Raw genomic sequence first — 22582 nt, forward strand, 5'->3', positions numbered from 1 at the left:
GAGATAGAGCCTAAGCAGTTGGGTTCTTACCCACGCAACCATACCACCTGTAACACAGGTAACTTCACAACATGGGCATCTAGTGCCTGCACATTGGTGTGAAGAGATACAAAAACTGAAAATGTGCAAAAGAGCGTATAGTGAAAAGTTAATTCCCCTCCCACACTTGTCTCTAGGACCCCACTTGAGAGGCAACCACCACAGGCAGTCTCCTGTGTGTTCTTCCAGTGGTGTTTATACACATGTGAATCAATGTGTCTTCTTGGTGTTCCACTGTCCCTTTCAATTTGCTCTGTAGAGGAGTTTTTTCTCTGCTCCTAGGTGAAAACATGTGCAAGCACCATGACTTCAGGTCACAGGTAATGTGTCCTGTAGTTGCTTAAAGCAACAAAACGCAGACTTGATTCAGATTTCAGAATGTCCGGTTCCATATAATAATCAAAGCATCAGTCGTTGTCATTTCTCCAGGCAGGAAGGGGGGTGAGGATGGCATGGTCTTTCTCGCTCTCCTCGTCTCTCACACGTTGGCTGATGTTTCTGACGCCTTTGGCATTGAGGAGCAGCAAGGTTCTTGGTGGACTGGCACGGTAGTAAGCTGGCTCTGGGCTCTGGAAGTGTGTTCCCAGCTGACTGTCTCTGGTGAGGTCCCTTCACAGGGCCTTCAAGACCCCGTTCTCCTGGGTAGCGCTCTCTTGCCTGCAGTTTCCTCAACAGGGGCTGCTGCATTTCTTTCTTGCCTGGTTGCTTACTCCTTCCAGAGTTCCTTGGAATTTGGTGTTCTACTCCAGCTTCCTTCTGCTGGAGGCCCCCTGCCTTGGCAGCCCTTTTGGCATCTAAAGGAAACTCCTGCAGACTCTTGCACACATAGTCCGCACTCACAGATTCCCTCCCCCAACAGACTCTGGGAGGGCAGGCCGTGCTCAACATAGTAACTTCTCCTTCGTCCCTACTTCAGAGCAGCTAGCCAGTCAGTCTCTCATCTTTTAGCTCTTCTGGGAAGGAATCAGACACCAGTCTACTCTTCTCCCCCCTCCCTGTCCAAATTGTAGGGGACTCGTATTAAGTCTCTGAGTGGTCCCACTGAAGCTTTTCTCCACTGTTTTGGGCAGGGAGACACACAGGACTCACTGTATACCAACAGTCCCCTCCAGAGATCTTCACATATCCTCTCATTCTAGACTCTATTACATCCTCATTTTGGGTGAGGGATTTTAGGGTCCTGTAACTCATTTTCATAACCTACTTAGAAGTTTCTGGATGTGGTTTGTCTCAGAAGTTGCACTGGAATCTAATATCTTTTTTTTTTTAAATAATTTTATTTATTTATTTTTTCCCCCAAAGCCCCAGTAGATAGTTGTATGTCATAGCCACACATCCTTCTAGTTGTGGGACGCGGCCTCAGCATGGCCAGAGAAGCAGTGCGTCGGTGCGCGCCCAGGATCCGAACCCAGGCCGCCAGCAGCGGAGCGCGTGCACTTAACCGCTAAGCCACGGGGCCGGCCCCTGGAATCTAATATCTATCCTACCTTAGCTGTTTGGTCAACACTGCCAATTGAATATTTTGTTATATACATATACGTCACAATCATTTATGCGTACATATCCTTGTTTTTCCACTTTACGGAACATCTTTTGGAGATCATTATATAAAGAGCTATTTCATTAATTTTTAGTGTCTACATAGTATTCCAGTGTGTGAATAAAGGGTATTTTATTTGACCTGTCCTCTGTGAAAGATATTTAAGTTTTCAGATGATTTTTAACCTATTGCTAATATTTGGCTATTTGAATTTCATTCAGTATTTGAACACGTATGTATCAGTTAGGATGTGCTAGTTTGTGCTGATATAACAAATAACCTCAAAATATCGTGGCTTTATTAAGTTTATTTTTGATGTTACATGTCCAACATGGTCAGTAGGGAATGGGAGCGTGGTTAGCAGGGGGTCCAGCTCATTGTAGGAATGTAGGTATACAGGCTGATAGAACCTCCATTTTGGGGTGGCTAGGGCCTCTGCTCCTCCTCATCCTCACCCTGCTGATCATTGCTAGTCACCATGGTGGATGGAGAGAGAGAGTGAGGGTCATGCACTAGCTCTTGAAGCTCCTACCTGGAAATGGCAAATACCTCTTGCATTCAAACTTCTTCATCAGGGCAAGTCACATGGTCACAGCTAACTCCAAAGGGAGAGTCTTGCTATGTTCCCAGGGAAGAACTGGACATATTTGCTGGACAGCACTTAACGTCTACAACAACAGACTAAGTGCCAGGTGTTCTGCTGGATCTTGGGGAAACAGCAGGCAAAAGATAGATTGGTATCTCTCCTCATGAAGTTAGCAGATAAAGATAAACAGACATGAGTGAAACAATGGTAATTGTTATTGTTGGAGGAGTATGAGGTGCTATATAGTAAAAATAGGAGACCCTATCCTAGCTTTGGTATAGGGAAGGCTTCCCAGAGGAAATAACTTCTAATCTGAGGCCTGACGAATGACTAGGAGTTAGCCAAGCAGAGATGGGTAGACCATGAGAAGGAATTTGGGTTTAATTCTCAGTACAGTGAAACACACCGATGAGTTCTTTTTTTTTGTCAAGTTCAAAGTACGATATTACTTTTGTATCTTCCAATTTTTATTTTTGAAAAATTTCTAGTCTACAGAAAAGTTGCAAAAATACCACAATGAATACTATATACCCTTTACTTAGATTCATCAGTTCTTAACATTTTGTCACATTTGCTTCATCACTCTCTTTATGTATTTGTACATTTTTAATTTTGCTGTATCATTTCAGAATAAGTTGCAGACATTGAGATACTTTCTTTCTAAAAACGTCAGCAGGTATGTCTTAAGGAAAAGGACATTCTCCCATGTAATTATCACACTCAAAAAAAGTATCATTGGTATAATGCTGTCATCTAATATATAGTTCCCATCCAATATCCCGTTTTCCCGATAATGTCCTACACAGCTGGGGCTCTTGGTTTTGTTTTTCTGGATCCCAGATTTAATCAGGGATCATACATTGCTGTTAGTTGTCTTATCTCTTAATTGTCCTGTATTCTAGAACAAGTTCTTCAGGTATTTTTGTTTTCTTTTGTGGCATGGAAAGTTGTTTTGCAGAATGTTCCTTAATTTGGATTTTTTTGTTTCCTTGAGATTAGATGTGTGATTGTGCATTTTTTTTTTTTTTTTTTGTGAGGAGATCAGCCCTGAGCTAACATCTGCCAATCCTCCTCCTTTTTTTGCTGAGGAAGACGGCCCTGGGCTAACATCGGTGCCTATCTTCCTCCACTTTATATGGGACGCCGCCACAGCATGGCTTGCCAAGCAGTGCGTCGGTGCGCGCCCGGGATCCGAACCAGCGAACCCCGGGCCGCCGCAGCGGAGCGCGCGCACTTAACCGCTTGCGCCACCGGGCCGGCTCCCTGATTGTGCATTTTTTTTGGCATGAATACTACATAAGTGATGTGTCCTTGTTGTGTATCACATCAGAGGCATGTAATGTCTCAACAAATCCCCCCATTGTTAGTGCTGTTAAGTTTGGTCACTGGTTAGGATGTTGTTACCCAGATTTCTCTATTGTAAAGGTACCTGTTTTCCCCTTTGTATTTAATAAGTAATCTGTGAGGGGAAACCTGGAGACTGTACATATTATTGTATTCTCCAGAACACTTTCACTCAATGGTTGTAGCATAGATTGAGGATTCTTGCCTAAAATAATTATTACAACGGTAGTTGCAAAATGGTGATTTTCTATTTGTTGGTATTCTTCTGTAAAGGAAAGCTTTCCTTTCCCCCCTGCCCCTGTAGTTTTGTTGTGCTTGTTAGCGTGGTCTCATAGATTCATTTTTTTTTTAATTCAATGGATTATAATCCATTCCTGTCATCATTCTTTTTTTTTTTTTTGTGAGGAAGATCAGCCCTGAGCTAACATCCATGCTAATCCTCCTCTTTTTGCTGAGGAAGACCGGCCCTGAGCCAACATCTATTGCCAATCCTCCTCCTTTTTTTCCCCAAAGCCCCAGTAGATAGTTGTATGTCATAGTTGCACATCCTTCTAGTTGCTGTATGTGGGACGCGGCCTCAGCATGGCCAGAGAAGCGGTGTATTGGTGCGTGCCCGGGATCCGAACCCCGGGCCACCAGTGGCAGAGCGCGCGCTGCCACGCGCGCTGCCACGCAACCGCTAAGCCACGGGGCCGGCCCCAGCCCCCTATTTTTGATTTGATATTTTATAAGATTCTTTATTTTTATTTTTTGATTTGTCTTGTTGGTTATGCTATCAATTTGATATATGGTTAGGTTCATCTGTGGGTATGTAATTCTATTTTTTCCCCATCCTTGTTGATTTAATAATATTTGGAGGTATAAAACATTAACATGTTTCAAAAAACATGTTAAAAGGATATGTTGTTGTACTTTATCAAAAATTTCTCTGGCTGCTGGGTGGAAAGTAGATTAGAGAAAGAGCAGGAATAGAAATGGGAGGTTCAGAGGCTATTTTAGTACTCCAGCCGAGAGATGGTGGTGGCAATGAAGATGGAGAAGTGTGCATATATTTGGATAAGATTTGGTGATCAGTTCACTTTTGGAGTGGAGGCATGAGGATGAGGGAGGAATCAAGGGTGATGCCTGGTCATCTAGTTTGAGCAGCAGGTGTATGGGGTACCACTGACTGAAATGGGGAAGGATAGGAGAGGACAGTTGGTGGGAAAGGATGGGAAACCAAACCCCTGCTTTTAGGCATGTTAGTTTGGAGTTTCCTTTTAGATATCAAAATGGAGATGTTGAGTAGACAGTTGGATATCGGTGTGGGGAACTTAAAGGAGCAATCTAAGCTAGAGATCTGAATTTGAAAATCAGTATAGAGATTCTATTTACTGCCAAGGACTGAGTGAGAGCTCCTAGGTAGAATGAGTAGAAACAGACAAGAGGGCTAAGTGATGAGGTGTGAGGAGCTCTATTCTCAGATGGAGCGCAGAGAGGAGGTGTGAGTGAGGCCAAGGAAGACCGGGAGAGGATGGTGTCTCAGAAGCAGAAAGGAGAGAGCATTCCGAGAAGTGAGCACCTGTGTTGAGCGCTGCTGAGAAAAGAGAAATTGCATTAAATTTTTGTCTTTAGAGACATTGAAAGAACATTTTCAGCGGAGTGTTGGGGAGTAGAAGCCAGACTGCTGTGGGTTTAAGAGGCAACGGGAGGTGAAGAAGTGAAGACAGCTGGTGAAGACGGTTCTTTCACGCAGGGAGCAGAGAAACGGCACAATATCTGGAGAGAGATTTGGATTCAAGAGAGGCTTATGCCTCCCCCATCTTTGCAGGAATCTTGAGGGTGAGGATTGATTAGAATTCTCCCTTGGTTCCTGGCGTGGTGCTTCTTACAGAGTAGATAGTCAGGTTGCTCGTCCCAGTAATGGAATCGGTTAAGGGAAGACACAATTTTGGTAGTGTGTACAACAGTGTGTGGTCAGGCCCATTTCAGTATACTCACCGCAGTGTTGTGGCCAGGATCCAGATCGTCTGGGTAATCCAGATCCAGATCACCAAAAATGGAGGTTGAAAACTGGGGTGTAACTCTTTGTATTGGATTGCCTTAAAGTTCAAATTGGTGTTGTTTCCAACATAACTTTTGTTTTATTATTTACGTGGCGATTGTGTATTTCTTTGTGGCGTTTATATGATAAACTTTTTCCCTATCGTGGGAAACTTAGCCTTAAAAAAAAAAAGAGCCCATTGGATCAAATGAAAATGATTTTACTTTGTTTATTGGTATTGACTGGTCTTGAATATAGAAAGCAAATATAGAAGTTTTTTTTTTTATCGTGAAATTTTTGTTGTACATTATTGTTTGTCAGTCACCATGTAAGTGCATCCCTCCACTCCTTGTGCCCACCCCCAACCCCCCTAGCCCCTGGTAACCACCAAACATTTCTTTCTGTCCATGTGTTGGTTTATCTTCCACATATGAGTGAAATCATGCACTGTTTGTCTTTCTCTTTCTGGCTTATTTCACGTAACATAATACCCTCCAGGTCTATCTGTGTTGTTGCAAATGGGACGATTTTGTCTTTTTTTATGACTGAGTAGTATTCCATGGTGTATATATACCACATCTTCTTTATCCAATCATCAGTCGAGGGACACTTGGGTTGCTTCCATGTCTTGGCTATAGTGAATAATGCTGCGATGAACATAAGGGTGCATAAGCCTCTTTGGATTGTTGATTTCAGGTTTGTTGGGTAGATATCCAGTAGTGGGATAGCTGGATCATATGGTATTTCTATTTTTAATTTTTTGAGGAATCTCCATACTGTTTTCCATAGAGGCTGCACCAGTTTGCATTCCCACCAGCAGTGGATTAGGGTTCCCGTTTCTCCACAGCCTCTCCAGCATTTGCTGCTTTTTGTCTTAGCCATTCTAACAGGTGTAAGATGATATCTTAGTGTGGTTTTGATTTGCATTTCCCTGATGATTAGTGATGTTGAGCATCTTTTCATGTGCCTATTGGCCATCTGTATATCTTCTTTGGAGAAGTGTCTGTTCATTTCCTCTGCCCATTTTTTGGTTGAGTTGTTTGTTTTTTGTTATTCAGTTGTGTGAGTTCTTTATATATTATGGAGATTAATCCCTTGTCAGTTGTATGGTTTGCAAATATTTTTTCCCAGCTGGTGGGTTCCCTATTCATTTTGATCCTGGTTTCATTTGCCTTGTAGAAGCTCTTTAATCTGATAAAGTCCCACTTGTTTATTTTTTCTTCTGTTTCCCTTGTCTGAGTAGACGTGGAATTCAAAAAGGTCCCTTTATGGCTGATGGCGAGTAGTGTACTACCTATATTTTCCTCCAGGAGTTTTATAGTTTCAGGTCTCACCTTCAGGTCTTTGATCCATTTTGGGTTAACTTTTGTATATGGTGAAAGAAGATGGTCTACTTTCATTCTTTTGCAAGTGGCTGTCCAGTTTTCCCAGCACCATTTATTGAAGAGACTTTTCTTTCTCCACTGTATGTCCTTAGCTCCTTTGTCAAAGATTAGCTGCCCATAGATATGAGGTTTTTATTTCTGGATTTTCATTGCTGTTCCATTGATCTGTGTGTCTGTTTTTATACCAGTACCATGCTGTTTTAATTACTATTGCTTTGTAGTATGTTTTGAAGTCAGGGATTGTGATGCCTCCAGCCTTGTTCTTCTTATTCAGGATTAGAAAGCAAATATAGAAGTTTTAGATTGTGAGGGGACCTTAATAGTTTTCTATATTGGATTAGTTGTATGTTTTAGCTCTTTCCTCCAAATCTTTACCATCTCAAAAGAAAATCAAGAGAACTAATACTTATGTCCCATTGATCTTCCTCATCTTTTCATAACTTATTCTTCCTTTCAAGACTACAACTAGATACTTAATAATCAGGGAAGAATAAAAATCCCTGAATATAGGAAATATCCCTGAGCAATATCTGAAAGAAATATTTTGCCAAGAAAACAATTGTCTGGATTTTTCATAATTATTTTTTCTTATTATGTATTAACACTTCTGACTGTCTATGCAGGCAGTAAAAACATTTGCTTTGTTGCTCTTTGTTCCATCTAAAAATAGCATTTCTGATTTATTATTCCATGGTATTGATGAATTATGTGTTGATGCTGCTTCTGATGATGATAAGTGACACTAACATTTGGGTTCTTATTGTGTTCCAGAAAATATCTTAATAAAATAATTAACAATCCTATTGGGAAATATTATTCCCATTTCACAGAATGGGATTTATGAAGGCTAAATAACTTCCCCAAGGTTGCAAAATTGTTAACTTGAGAAAAATTTAAAACATACAAACATACATTACTATAATAAATATTTATTTATTCACCAATATTTTTGAGCAGCTGTTTGCTGGATACCAGGCTGGATGTTGAGAGTATAGCAGAGAACAAGACAGCCTGGCTCCTTTGCTCATGGAACTACCCATCTTTACATGGCTCTTATGAATAAGTAAGAATCAATAAGAAAAATATAAATTCTTTGAAAAGTGACATAAATAGACAATTGACACGGAGATATATACATACATACATACATACATACATATATATATATTCAGCACACATGTGAACAATTATTTTAATAATAATCCAAGCAGTACATATTAAAATAATGTGATTTTGGCATATCTAGGCAGCAAAGATTTAAAAGATAATACCCAATGTGCTTTAAATAAGTAGCTATTCTCAAAAATTCAGAGGGATATCTGTACAGGGTGAGTCATTGAACCACTATTTGTTATAGCAAAAGACTAGAAACAGACGTCCATTCATACGAAACTGGTTGAATGAATTATGGTACATCCACGTAGTGGAGTACTATGCAGTTGTAAAAAAGAGAATGAGAAATTAGACTGCTATAGAGTGATCTTCAGGATCTATTGTTAAGTGAAAAAAGCAGAAGCTACATATAGACTAAAAAGGTGGAGGGAAATGTGAAGCATGTATGCAGTCGCTTATGTTTTCGAGAAGACACAATGAAAGGATAAATAAAAAAGAACTAATAAAAAAGTAGAGAGAAGGACAGAATGGGGTAAGGCAACAGAGCTGGACACAAGGAATAAACCTTGTTTGGTAGTTTGGTGGCATACTCATAAAATATTTCAAATGGCTTTGAACGCAGCATTTCCAGGCCTACTGGGATATAACCTCAAGACAAAAGAACCACAAAGAAATCTTAAATTGCATTCAATTATCTTATTGTCATCAATAAGATTTTAAATTATTTTGAAATAATTATATATCTATAAGGGTAAAGAAAATAAGAAATCATGTTAATATTTTTAGGAATCAAGATATCAGCAGTAAGAAAACAGATACACATAAAATTGCAGAAGTTACATAGAACCTTGTAATCTTTCATTTGAATTGGAAATACCCATTTGAAATCATCATTTATTTTTTTCTAAAAAAATTCATATTTTTTATCTCTTCTATTGAAACACCTAGAAGCAATGATAACCCAATAAGGATGCATAAATCTTGCACTTGGATTCTGGTCTCTGAATTCCATTTCCTTCTAAAAGGAACTAGGGCTCTTTGGAGAAATGGCACATTCCAGGTATGGGCCAGAAAATGTAGAAGAGGATCCTAAAGTCAAAGAAGCTATTGAAGAATACCAAGGTCATGCTAAAGGATGGGGTGTAAACTTATAGATGCTGGCAAAAGATGGGTTAATTTGAGCACCCATGAGATCATAATACAATGATAGGCATGTAGGAGTGGGGTGCATCCTATAGGACGACAAGACATTACTGCTCTAATATGGAAGCTCTACTGGATGCCAGAAGGGCTCGGCTCTGCCACCTGGAGTAGCTGGTATGTTAGCAGCAGGACTTGCTCCCAGGCCTACAACTGGGCTGTGGTTGGCTCCAGAATAGAATGGAGTGGAGGGCATCAGTATCTCCAGCTGCAAAGGACTGGAGAAGCAGGGATGACACCAAAGAAGAAATACACAATCCTCCTCATATGCCTTGGTTATTAGAAAACGTTTACGCCTTAGAAATCCCCATTCCCTCTGCATAGAAGTGCACCCCCTGTTCCCGTCACCAGCCACGATTCTTTGAGACCTTTCCTTGCTCTGACTCATGAGCTTGGGGCCCATGAGCCCCCTTTCCATCAGGGTAGTAAACTGCCTCTCAAGATGCTGGTCTCCTTGACATGATGTCACTGCTGCAGTATCCTCTCTCCCTCCACACACCCCATATTTGTCATCTCGAGTGTACCTTAACAAGCAGCCCAGTGTGGGAACCCCCACACCTTGCCACGAATCAGCTGCTTCTTGCGACTTCTCCCTACACTTGGCTCTGTCAGCTCCTGAGGAAAGCACAGTTTGTCCTTGCCACTGTTGGGAGCCTTGAAAATGGGTGTGAGGGAGACTAGGGCCCGACATAATTGCTGAAGCCAAGAAAGGGCACAATGCTGACTGCGGGTCAGGTACCGTGGGATATACAAGGAGTAGACTTGGCCCTTGCATTCAAGGAGTTTATACTTACTGGAAAGGAGAGTCCATAAAGCTGAGATAACTTCCTATGAGAGGCACAAATAAAAGCTGATTTGGGAATCAGAGTGCCTAACAGATAGTATGCCCTAAACCATTTACTAATCAACTGATTAATCAAGAATGGTAGACACACCCTGTGATGTTGCACAGAAAGGTGTATCCTGGCTTTCCTCATCCTTCACTTGTCATTTATTGCTTCTTAGTGTTTTTTGTTTGGCTCCATTTTGCCTTTTTCCTTCCACATGGGCCTTCTCTTCAAGTCTCGCGCTGCATTTCGTTATCTTCCTTTTCCCTTGCGAGTCAAGCTACTGTGGTGGCTTTGCCTGTTGCGTCTGTGCTAATGGTATATGCCCGGCACCTGCCTTCACCTAGATTCCTGCTCCATGTCTTATCTATTTCCTGCGTCATAGCTGAAGCCCAGCTTCGGCAGGGAGCCCTCAACGACAGCTCCCATTCTCTGTGATCTTTTCCACCTTCTCTAACTGGACAGCCTCATGCTCAGGTGGGGCAGTTTACCTGAGTGAGCCTTCAGTTGTGTGTCACTCTGTTGTTTGTGCACCACTGTATATACATTAGTCTTATCTCACTGTCTAGATAGTTTACTTCCTGAGGCCGTGTTGGTTTGGGGTTTTGTCCTCGGTGGAGGACAGCAGAGCACACTCTCATCACGCAATGATCCAGAGTCTGGAGGCTCAAGGGAGCCTTGATGTGAAAAGGTTTGGAACTAATAAAAGAAGTGCTGGAGAGAGTTTAGTGTAGGTATTTGCATAGGGCAGTGATGTGATTAAAGTGGTGCTTGAGAGGGACTATCCTGTAAACTAGAGCAGAGGTGGTGAGACCAGCAAGCAAGCCACCAAGGGCCTCCAGCAGGGATTGAGGGAGGACTGAAAGGGCTCAACCTCTGGCCCTGTTATCTGGCTCCTCCCATCTTTCCAGCCTCATCTCCTTTCTCCTCCTCCCTCTCACCAGGGCCGGCAGCTGACAGGCCTTCTTGGTATCCCTAAGGCCCTCTATGGCTGTTGCACACTCTGTTCTCACTGTCCTGAAACTACCCCCTTGCCTTTCCAAGTTAACTCTGGTTCATCCTTCAGCACTCGCGTTAAATACCAGATTCTTACGGCACTATCCCCTGACACTCCAAACTAGGTTAGGTCCCCTTCTTGGACAAAAATAAATTAGTTTTGTAATTAGTTGTAATTAGTCTGTGCTATAATGGAAGCTCCTTGAAGACAGACGTTTGCCTGTTTTGTTCACAGCTCTCTCCCCAATGCCAAGCACGGTGCCTGGCACAGAGTATGTATTCAATAAGTACTTGTAAAAGGCTAAATGAATAGGTAGCCGGATCTATCTATGATCCAGCGGACTATGTGAGGCTTTCGCCTGTAGCTTACTTTCGGCAGTGAACACTTGTTGAGTGGATGCAATTTGATCTTGAGAGAGATTCCAGGAGAATCAGTGGGCCCTCTGATGAACCGGCCCTGCTTAACCTCCATTTTCAGACAGAGGGACTTAATGTGATTTGATTGTTCATATTTCTCAGTTGGAAAATGCCATACATAATCTAAAGTCTTATAAAATGATTACTTTTTAAAATTGTGTTAAAATACACATAAAATTTACCATCTTAATCATTTTTGAGTGTACAATTGAGTAATGTGAAGTATATTCGCATTGTTGTGCAACCCATCTCCAGAACATTTTCATCTTGCAAAACTGAAACTGCATTCGTTAAACAACACAACAACTCCCCATTTCCCCCTCCCCTGAGTCCTGGTAATCACCATTCTACTTTCCCTTTTTATGAATTTGACTACTCTAGATACTTTATGTAGGTATAATCACATAGGATTTGTCTTTTTGTGATTGGCTTATTTCACTTAGCATAATGTCCTCAAGATTCATCTGTGTTGTTGCATGTGTCAAAATTTCCTTCCTTTTTAAGGCTGAATAGTATTTCCTTGTAGAAGTTTCCTTGTATACCACATTTTGTTTATTCATCTTTAGATAGATACTTGGGTTGCTTCCACTTCTTGGCTATTGTGAATAATGCTGCTATGAACGTGGGTGTTCATATTTCTTCAAGACCCTGCTCTCAATTCTTTTCGATTGAAGTGGAATTGCTGGAACATATGGTTATACTATTTTTAATTTTTTGAGGAACCACTGTACTATTTTCCATAAATAATAGGTTTTTAATATAAAAAATATCGTAACTTACCATATGATAGTTCCTTCCAGGTAGTCACCTTGCAAGATTATTTATTCCAACAATCCTGCCATTGACCCTGATGGTCCCAGACATTTCTAAAAGAAATGTCTTTGGAGTTTCTATCGCTGACATAGGAGAGCAGAGGCAATAGTTCATATCTACGTTTGTATCACACTTTACACATTTTAAGGCGATTTTATGGAAAATCATAGTGTATGTTGCACAGTGGACAGCCACATAGATGATTTCATTAAACTCTGCAACAGTTCCGTGAAGTAGGTCGGCCCCTTTCTGGTCTCCTCGTGGCCAGTCTCACTCCTGTGTCCCATCCACACTGATCTTGTAAAATGCGTATACCGACTTTTCGCTTCTTTGCTTAAACTTCATGGTGGACGTCAAATTCTGAAGCATATGGTGTGTGAGACCCTTCGTGTGTTACCACTGTCCTCCCACTTTGGATGCCACCTGTGTATTATTCTGAAATGTTTGCACTTCCTGGAAGGCCCTGTGCTTTCACCTGCTGTGCCTTCTGCCTGGCTTTTCTCAGCATTCTTCATAGATCTCACGGACGTCTGCTTCTTCTGGAATAATTTCCTTGACCCTTTACCCCTGTCCCTCAGTCTGAGTTAGGCACACCTCACCTTACCAGAATTGTAGCACTTGCTACTCTACCTTGTAATTGTCTACTCATCTATCTCACCTTTGAACTCTGTGAGTATAGGGACTATGTTTTTTCTCTCTCTGTTTGGTACAAAGTAATCACATATACATTTATGGGCTAAGCAGTGGTTTTCAATGGTGGGTGCAACTCTGCACTCCCTCCAGGGACATTTGACAATGTCTGGAGACAATTTTGGTTGTCACGCTGGAGGGGTTGCTACTGGCACCTAGTGTGCGGAGGCCAGGGATGCTACTAAACATCCTACTGTGCTCAGAATAGCTCCCACAACAGAGAATTATCTGCTCTAGGACGTCAATAGTGCTGAGGTTGAGAAATTCTAGGCTAAAAAACTGAAGGTGATCATTATATAATATAGGTTATATAATATTATGTAAAAATGGGTAATGTCTATGACTCTAGTGGTCTTTGCTGCAGCAGGATAATACATACTCCTCTATATTATAGTTAGGTATGCACAATGGTTCTAGATTGGGAGCAGTAATTGCCCCCAAGGGCATTGGCAGTTTTTGTGAGGGGCATTTTGAGGTTCATCTCAATGACTTTACCATAGTGGCATTTAAATAAAATGTTGCAATTGCATCTAAAGAGTGAGGGCCGGAGATGCTAAACATCTTGCACAATGAGAAATTGTTGGACCATAAATGCCAATGGAACTTCTGTTCCATTGAAAAACACTGAATGGGAAGGAGCAGAAACCCACTGGGCAATCCTTGGTGGTATGGCCTGTGGAAGAAGCAGACTAAAGACACTTGCAGTTGGGTAGAAGGAAAAAAGGATTCTGAGGCATACCAACATCCAGTTTCTTACTAGCATGCCAGAAAAGCAGACTGGGCAAGAGAAGGTATGCAAAATTTGTAGGTGAACGTGGGGATTGCGCAGGCTCCCTTCTAGCTCAGCCTCCCAAGAACACTTTAACCTTGAACTGTGAGCACCCTCCCTTTCATGACTCAGACAGCGTTGCAGTGTCTGCTGGTTTGTGAAGCAGAACAGGTAAGGAAAAAGTTTATTAATTCAACTTATTTTTGTCTCTTTTAAAAAGCATTATTACTGACTGATTTTAATCTTTTAATGTAATTGATTTTGAAGAATAGTGCTTAAAAATTAAGAAGTGTAATATTATAAATCATTACATTTAAATATTAGTTGAAACACGTTGAAATTTCATGACTCTAAACATTTTCTATATCATTTGGGTTTTGAGGGCACTTAAAAACACAAAGAGTCTGGGAACTTGTTGATAATGAACTCAGACCTTTTAGTAGTGAGTTAGTGGCCTTGTCAAGTCAGAAGTATTTCTAAAATTCCTTATTAAAAATGAATATATAAGTTTAGATTTACAAATCAAGTATAGCAACGATCAGGAATAGTTTATATTTTATAAACATTCACATTATTGAATTCTCATTTTTAATTCTAAATAACACATTTCTTTCTATTAGGGAACACATGACATTGATATTCAATGGTAGTCAGATTCAATACTAGTACAGATTTATGGTTGAGTTTATCATTGCATGGAGGTTGACATCACTTTGCGTTTACTGAGCTTACTAATTGATTCATCTTATTTATCTCAGTGTACATTAAAAATGTAAATAGAGGGGCTGGCCTGGTGGTGCAAGCAGTTAAGTACACTTGCTCCGCTGCGGCGGCCCGGGGTTTGCAGGTTCGGATCCCCGGGTGTGCACTGACACACTGCTTGTCGAGCCGTGCTGTGGTGGAGTCCCATAGAAAGTAGAGGAAGATGGGCACAGATGTTAGCTCAGGGCCAATCTTCCTCAGCAAAAAAAAAAAAAAAAAGAATGTTAACTCTTACCATGACCATCTGAAATCAAAAAGACAACATGAATCCAAATTTCTTGACTATACTAAGCATTCATTGACTAAGCTAATCCACTCAATATTCTTTATGAGAAGAGAAGAGAGAGAGAGGATTGGGTAATTGCAAGTGCCAGCTTTCTTAACAGTTTTCAAAGCATTTAGGCCTGCAAAGATTCCCCCTTTTTTTTTCTTTCTTGTGTGAGGAACATCAGCCCTGAGCTAACATCCGATGCCAATCCTCCTCTTTTTGCTGAGGAAGACTGGCCCTGAGCTAACATCCGTGCTGATCTTCCTCGACTTCCTATGGGACGCCGCCACAGCATGGCCTGACAAGCGGCGCGTGGGTGCGCGCCCGGATCCAAACCCCGGGCCGCCAGCAGCGGAGCGTGCGCACTTACCCGCTCCGCCATGGGACCGGCCCCCAAAGATTCTCGTTTTACTGACCCTGCCTCAACTCTACATCTCCAGCCTTTGGCTGTTTTTCCATCGTGTTGTTCCCTGTAACACTATCTTGACGATCCAAACATTTGCCTGCCACTTCTCTATCCAGTATTTCCCTCATGAAAGCTGCACACAAAGAGGCCCAGGAGCTCAAAGAAATCAGAGCAGATCTAATGAGAAATAGACAGCAGACGCAAAGGAAGTCGAGTAGCAGGCCTAAGAGAAAGTGTTATATTCTCCTTTTTGTTCATCCTTGCAAAGTAGAAGTGGAAGTATGGCTATCTTTTGGAAACCAGTCAAATTTCTTGATTCCATGCACTTGATCATTTTTAAATAAGTAAGTATTTGCAAGGCTGGTCTACTTCTAAGGGGCTCCCTCCCAGATTGTCAACCAGTTTCATATGTGTCAGTATACATTCTGACACGTCTGCCTCAGGGAGTTCTTGACCCGTCTTCCCAGGATCCAAACTACTGCTGAGCTCATTCTAGTTCTCAATATATAACCAGAAGTTCCAGATTTTCTGAAAAAATAATAAATTTGTTTATTTTTTTTATAAGGGAAATTCATAAACTATGTAATGAACTATTATTCAGGATCTGGAAACCTATAAATTCCTTCACATACATAAATGCAGAGAAATGATTGCACTTCTCTATCCTGTGGCCTGATTTTTGGTCTACAGACCTGTTCCCAACCCCTCAAGGAATTATAGTTTACCTAGTTAGGAATCAAGAATCCTACTTGAATGAAGTCATTGGGACTAACGCCTTAACACCGACAAGATACTCCACACTTCTCTGTTGAATGAATGCCTGGAGAATGGATAACTGGATGGACAAAGCTCATGTCTCTTAATTTGACAAAATGGGTGAACAAAATGGGATCTCTCACATCTCTGAAGCAAATAAGACAACTCAAATTGCTCAGTCTGTATCCTATCTTTTTGGAATAACCTAGGATCTTCTAACAGTCATAGGACTGGTCAGGCTTCTAGAAACATGAACTAGATGGTTCCAAAAACTGTGTCTGCCCTAGATAACATGAATGCCCCCACCAGGCAGTTCCTCAGAATCATCTCAGCACTCCTTGATGGGTATATAAATGTCAAAAACTGGTGTGAGTGTTGTTTGGTGAATTAATGCCTTATTTATTAGGCAACATATTCTGAGTAAAAACATTTTCCAAATTACTTGAAGGTTAACCTTAGTAGGAAAACTCAATTTACTTTAACCACATTGATGGAGTAGTTTTACATTTCCCTGCGTTCGCTAACAGTATGTTGAATATCATTGAACATTTTCTTTGTCCTTTCTGATGTTTTATTATGTTTTTGTAGTCATGTCCTCAGAGCTGACCAAGGTGTGTTTGTGTCTCAGAAAATGACCACACAGGTGACTTGTTTTTTTCTAGGTTGTTCTTTTTTGTACTTTTACTTTTCTAACACTAGTTAAACTGTTACACATCATGTCTTGTTACATTACTGTGCTTACTTCTATTCATTCCTCACTCTCCCTTCTAATTTCTGCTGTGGGCTGGGAAACCAAATTTATTAGGCTAATTATGTGCCGCATAAATGAATTATGCGTAGATCAAGAGCACAAAGCTTCCACCTGAAGCTCTGAGTGACTCCCCTTCCAGTCAAGTGCGTAAACTTTATGGGTAGACTTTGTGGCCCAGTAAATAACAGCTCCCTTTTCTGAACCACTTGAAGGAAATAAGGAGTCAAGTGGATGGAGTTCAGATATCACCTTTATTGCAAATGAAGCTATTATTTGGAAATGTAACTTATATCTGCAGGTAGGAGGACTTCCTAATTGTGAACCTCAGAGTTATAGAGACTTCCTCGCTTGGTCAGAGGCAGTGTGGAAAGCCTCAGGCCTCTCTGACTTGGAATCTGTTGCTGGAGATCTTGCAGCGTGGAGGTGCTGCCCAGACACACACCTCCTTGGTCCAGCCTAGCTCCTGAGAGAGAAGGGAAAGGTGTGAGGAAGGTATGCCCAGTTCCTGCTCCCCAAAACACCAGTCAGAAGTCACTGAGGAGGGAATGAGTCAGAAGCGCAGAGAGGCCAGTTGTGTAGAGGGAATAATGCCCTCTCCTGGAAACCAGAGGAGTGGCAGGAATTGTTTCTAACAGTGGTGTGTTTTGACTGTCCAGAGGCCATTTTTTTTTATTATTTTATTGATGTCATAATAGTTTATAATATTGTGAAATTTCACTTGTACATTATTGTTTGTCAGTCACCATATATATATATGCCCCTTTATCCCTTATGCCCACCTCCCAACCTTCTTCCCCTCTGGTAACCACTACTCTGTTCTCTTTGTCCGTGTGTTTGTTTATCTTCCACATGAGTGAAATCATGTGGTGTTTGTCTTTCTCTGTCTGGCTTATTTCACTTAACATAATACCCTCAAGGTTCATCCATGTTGTTGCAAATGGGATGATTTTGTCTTTTTTATGGCTGAGTAGTATTCCATTGTATATATATACCACATCTTCTTTATCCATTCATCAGTTGATGGGCACTTGGGTTTCTTCTGCATCTTGGGTATTGTGAATAATGCTGCAGTAGACATAGGGGTGCATAAGTCTCTTTGACTTCTTGATTTCAAGTTCTTTGGATAAATACCCAGTAGTGGGACAGCTGGGTCATAAGGTATTTCTATTTTTAATTTTTTGAGAAATCTCCATACTGTTTTCCGTAGTGGCTGCACCAGTTTGCACTCCCACTAGCAGTGCAGGAGGGTTCCCTTTTCTGCACATCTCTCTAACATTTGTTGTTTTTGTCTTGGTAATTATAGCCATTCTAACGGCTACAATTAATAGCTACAATTAATAATAATTACACCAGGTGTAAGGTGATATCTCATTGTAGTTTTTATTTGCATTTCCCTAATGATTAGTGATGTTGAACATCTTTTCATGTGCCTGTTGGCCATCTGTATATCTTTGGAAAATGTCTGTTCATATTCTCTGCCCATTTTTTTGATCAGGTTGTTTGTTTTTTTGTTGTTGAGTTGTATGAGTTCTTTGTATATTTGGAGATTAACCCCTTGTTAGATATATGATTTGCAAATATTTTCTCCCAGTTGGTGTGTTGTCTTTTCGTTTTGTTCATGGTTTCCTTTGCCTTGCAGAAGCTCTTTAGTCTGATGTAGTCCCATTTGTTTATTTTTTCTTTTGTTTCCCCTGCCTGAGTAGACATGGTATTTGAAAAGATGCTTCTCAGACCAATGTCAAAGCGTGTACCACCTATATTTTCTTCTAGGACTTTTGTGGTCAGAGGCCATTTTTATTTATTTATTTATTTTTAATTTCTTCTGAGTCCTTGGTTTTCTATCAGGTCATTGAAGCGGCTAGGTAAGTAACTTCCAGATAAGAGGAGATATGTGTGCTTATCGGCTCTGCAGTGTGACCCACTTTATGCTTCAGATTCTTCATTTTCAAAATGAAAATAATCACTTCCAGAAGTCTTCTTCGAAATTGGTTTATGAAAGTAGATTGGTGAAGTACCTTTATGAAATATACGTTGATAAAAGTTGAACCCCCAAGAGTGTGCTTCTGAAAAGTGTCCTTTTACACTGAAACCCTCTGAAGTGGTTTATTCTCACTATACACCAACATTATCTATAGCTAGTTCTCACTCAACCAGATTATTGATCTCTCCAGGCTGCTCAAGATATGGAAAGTAATATCCCATCAGCCTGAAGTTAAAAACCAGAGTGGTATAAAATGGTGCAGCCACTATGGAAAAAGTATGTCTATTCCTCAAAAAATTAAACATAGAATTACTATATGATCCAGCAATTCTACTTCTGGGTATATATCCAAAAGGATTGAAAGCAAGGTTATGAAGAGATGTTTGCACTCCCATGTTCATAGCAGCATTATTCACAACAGCCAAAGGATGGAAGCAACCCAGATGTCCATTGACAGATGAATGTATAAACAAAATGTAGTGTATACACACAATGCAATATTATTCAATTATAAAGGAAGGAAATTCTGACACATGCTACAACATGGCTGAACCTTGAAGACATTATGCTAAGGGAAACAATCCAGTCACAAAAGGACAAATATTGTATGATTCTAGTTATATGAGGTACCCAGAGTAGTCAAATTCATAGAGACAGAAAGTAGAATGGTGTTTGCCAGGGGCTAGGGGGAGGAGGGAATGGAGAGTTACTGTTTAATGGGTAAAGAGTATAGAGTTTCGGCTTTTTGGAAGATGAAAAAGTTGTAAAGATGGATGGTGTTAATGGTTACAAAACAACGTGAATATATTTAATGCCACTGAACAGTACACTTAAAAATGGTTAAGATAGGGTCGGGCCCATGGCTTAGCAGTTAAGTGTGCGTGCTCCGCTACTGGCGGCCCGGGTTCAGATCCCGGGCGCGCACCGACGCACCGCTTCTCTGGCCATGCTGAGGCCGCGTCCCACATACAGCAACTAGAAGGATGTGCAACTATGACATACAACTATCTACTGGGGCTTTGGGGCAAAAAAAGGAGGAAGATTGGCAATAGATGTTAGCTCAGAGCTGGTCTTCCTCAGCAAAAAGAGGAGGATTAGCATGGATGTTAGCTCAGGGCTGATCTTCCTCAAAAAAAAAATGGTTAAGATGGTAAATTTTTGTTATGTACATTTTCCACAGAGAGAGCCAGAGCTGTGAGCCTAAAGGAACAGAAGTGGGTCCCATGGGGAGGATTGTGAATGGTCTGGGTGTTCACACACACACAGGCGCTTGTAGATGGCGCCAAATCCTGAGAAATCCAGTTTTATGAGAAATACAAATGACCATATTTTTAATTGCTTTGTTGGTAACAGCATGTTGTTTTTCATGAAATTTTGTCAGAAAAAGTTTTGGCAAATGAGTTATTGTACTACTAGTTATCTTAATAATGGGTCAGAGAACAACATACAGCTTTTCTTTGGCTGAGGATATAATCTTGAAAAATGTTGCCTTCTATTGTTAGTTAGAATGTGTTAAAATGATAAGCTCCTGGAAGCAAAGAATAAATTATGATTTTCCTTAGAACAAGTAAACCTCTATTCAAAATCTGAATATACCTTATATCAGGGTGGGGTGGGGAGTGGAATCTGTGATATAAATTAAAAACATCCATTTAAAACTGCTCATCCATGACACATTCTTTCTTAAAGCCTCTTCCTCTCCCTACATTCACACTTATAAGGAAAGAAAATCCTAGAAGCTGGAGATCTTTTGTTGACTGAGCATAATCATCCCTGGGAATGTAGAATTGGAGGAGCCTGAGCAGAGCTTAATTACGTGGCATAAAAAAGGGGATATTTGGGAGGGTGCTAGATTTTGTTTGTAAGGCAGAGGTTTTTAAAGGAATCACGAAAGCAGGGAATTTTGGGAGGAATAATATGCCTTGTGTAGCATATTGTAAAACCTTTCCTCCCTCTCTGGAAATTTTCAGTAAAACCTCGGTCTCTCACTATGGCCTGGTGAAGTGTATGGGCTTTATGGGGACGTGCCAAGTGGTCCTTCACAGAGGATGAGACAAGGGCCTGTTCTCACCTGGGTTGCAAACTAGGTACTGATCCTTATGTTAACTTTAAATTCTAACTTCTTGCTTTCTCTTAAGTTCAACATTACCAGGCCACTGCTGTAGTCCATATTTATGAGGATAAATTAAAAAGTAATATCTCTTCTTATTGTGGCGTCAGTTTTTTTCCAAATGAATTTCCACAATATCCATATATAATCTTTTCTCTCTCACCCTTCTTCCCTAGCATTCTCTTCCCAATGCCTTAGAATTTTTTTCAGTTTATCTCTAATCTAATCTGAATGGAAGCTTCCCCATGGAAATGGAACCCCCAGTGTTAATTAGGTTAAGCGATGCTAGGTAACACAACAGGTAAAACCTAAATCTCAGTGGTTAAATGAATCAAAAGTTTATTCCTCACTCTTACTACATGCCCATCTCAGGTCTATAAGGGCCTCGTTCCACAGAGTCACCCAGGAATCCAGGCTGAAGGAAGCTCTATCATCTTATAGATGGATCATCTGGAAAACAAATTTAAACCAACTAAAGAGAGGAAGAGGGGGATAGAGGAGGGACCTAGCTCATAATTGTCTAGGATTAGAAGTGACACTGGCCACTTCTGCTCATAGTCACATGGCCCCAGCCTGACTGCAAGGGAGCCGGGGAAATGTAGGGGAGCACATGGAGTGTTTAGCGAGCACTGACTCTGCTACTCCTACTAGTCAGAGTACATGAAACCCAAGCTACATTATAATTCAAACAACTTTTGAATATAATTTGTATATGACAGTATGCTAATCTATTCTCGTGATCATTTGCTGGGTTTTCTCTCTTCCTATATCATTTTCTTCAAACTCACTTTCTAGCTTTAGACTAAATTTTTCAGACCAGAAATATATAGACATGTTAAGAAAAAGTGATGGAGGCTATTAATGGCTCCTGTCACTCTCTCTCCTTTTTTTTACCAACCTTATATATTGCTTGAGGTTCTTCACAGCTTCTCATTGGGAGGTGCATGTGTAAATGTGAAACTTATCTGCTTCCAGGTAGGGGACCTGACTTTATCTATTATCTGTCTGTGTAATATTATCTTATTTAATCGTTCTTTCACTCATTTATTTATTAATTTATATTTATTTGTAGACTTTTTCCCATGAAATAAAAGCAAGTCGGTGATGGTGAAAATTCTTCACTTTAGCTTTTGCTTGTTGGTGAGAGTTTTCCTCTTTCTTTGTTGTTCTTTTTGTTTGTTCGGTTTTAGGAACGTTCTTACCTGGCTGGTGAACTATCAGGTAAGACCATGGCGGGTTGTGCAGGGGCTGCTTGGGAGCAGATGTGGGCTGGGCCAAGTTGTCTCCAGGCCTCACTGTTCCAGGTTGCAGCACAGACTAGACTAGTCACTGGATACTGAGGTCCTTCAGGGAGGTGCATTGGTAAAAGAGTCTCGCTGTTTATTGAGGCTGTGCTTGATATCATCTGAGACACTCAGGGATCCATTTTCATCCCAAAAGATGAGAATTTAGTTTAGGAAGGACCAGAGAACTTGCAATGCTCCATGGTCCTGGGAGAGAAATAGAAAGGTATGTAGAGGGTCCTCCAGAGGGGGACAATTACATGGATCCCAGTGATTCTTTTTGTTTCTTGAGAGGATTGGACAGAATGGAGCTGGCTTCATCATGATCTCCATGCTAAGATCCTTTGTCACTGATGGAAATATGCCTCTTCCTTTTAGAAGCAGTACACCTTTTTGTGGCCCCTTGTCTGCATCACGCCACTAGGAAAATCCATGGCCTGATGGTGTTAACCCAGTGGGAGTCAGGGAGAGAAGGAAGGGGTCATTACACTAACCTTTCTCCTTCCCTCTCTTTGTTCTCTGC

The 22582-nt window shown here is 40.9% G+C and overlaps 1 protein-coding gene across 1 annotated transcript in view; it reads left to right on the forward strand.

Annotated features, from left to right (window-relative positions):
- The window catches only part of PCNX2 (pecanex 2), a 295490-nt gene that overhangs the window by 5875 nt on the left and 267033 nt on the right, over positions 1–22582 (forward strand). The window lies entirely within an intron of this gene.

Source organism: Diceros bicornis, chromosome 6, assembly GCF_020826845.1.
Source record: "Diceros bicornis minor isolate mBicDic1 chromosome 6, mDicBic1.mat.cur, whole genome shotgun sequence".
In the NCBI taxonomy this organism is placed as follows: Eukaryota; Metazoa; Chordata; class Mammalia; order Perissodactyla; family Rhinocerotidae; genus Diceros; species Diceros bicornis.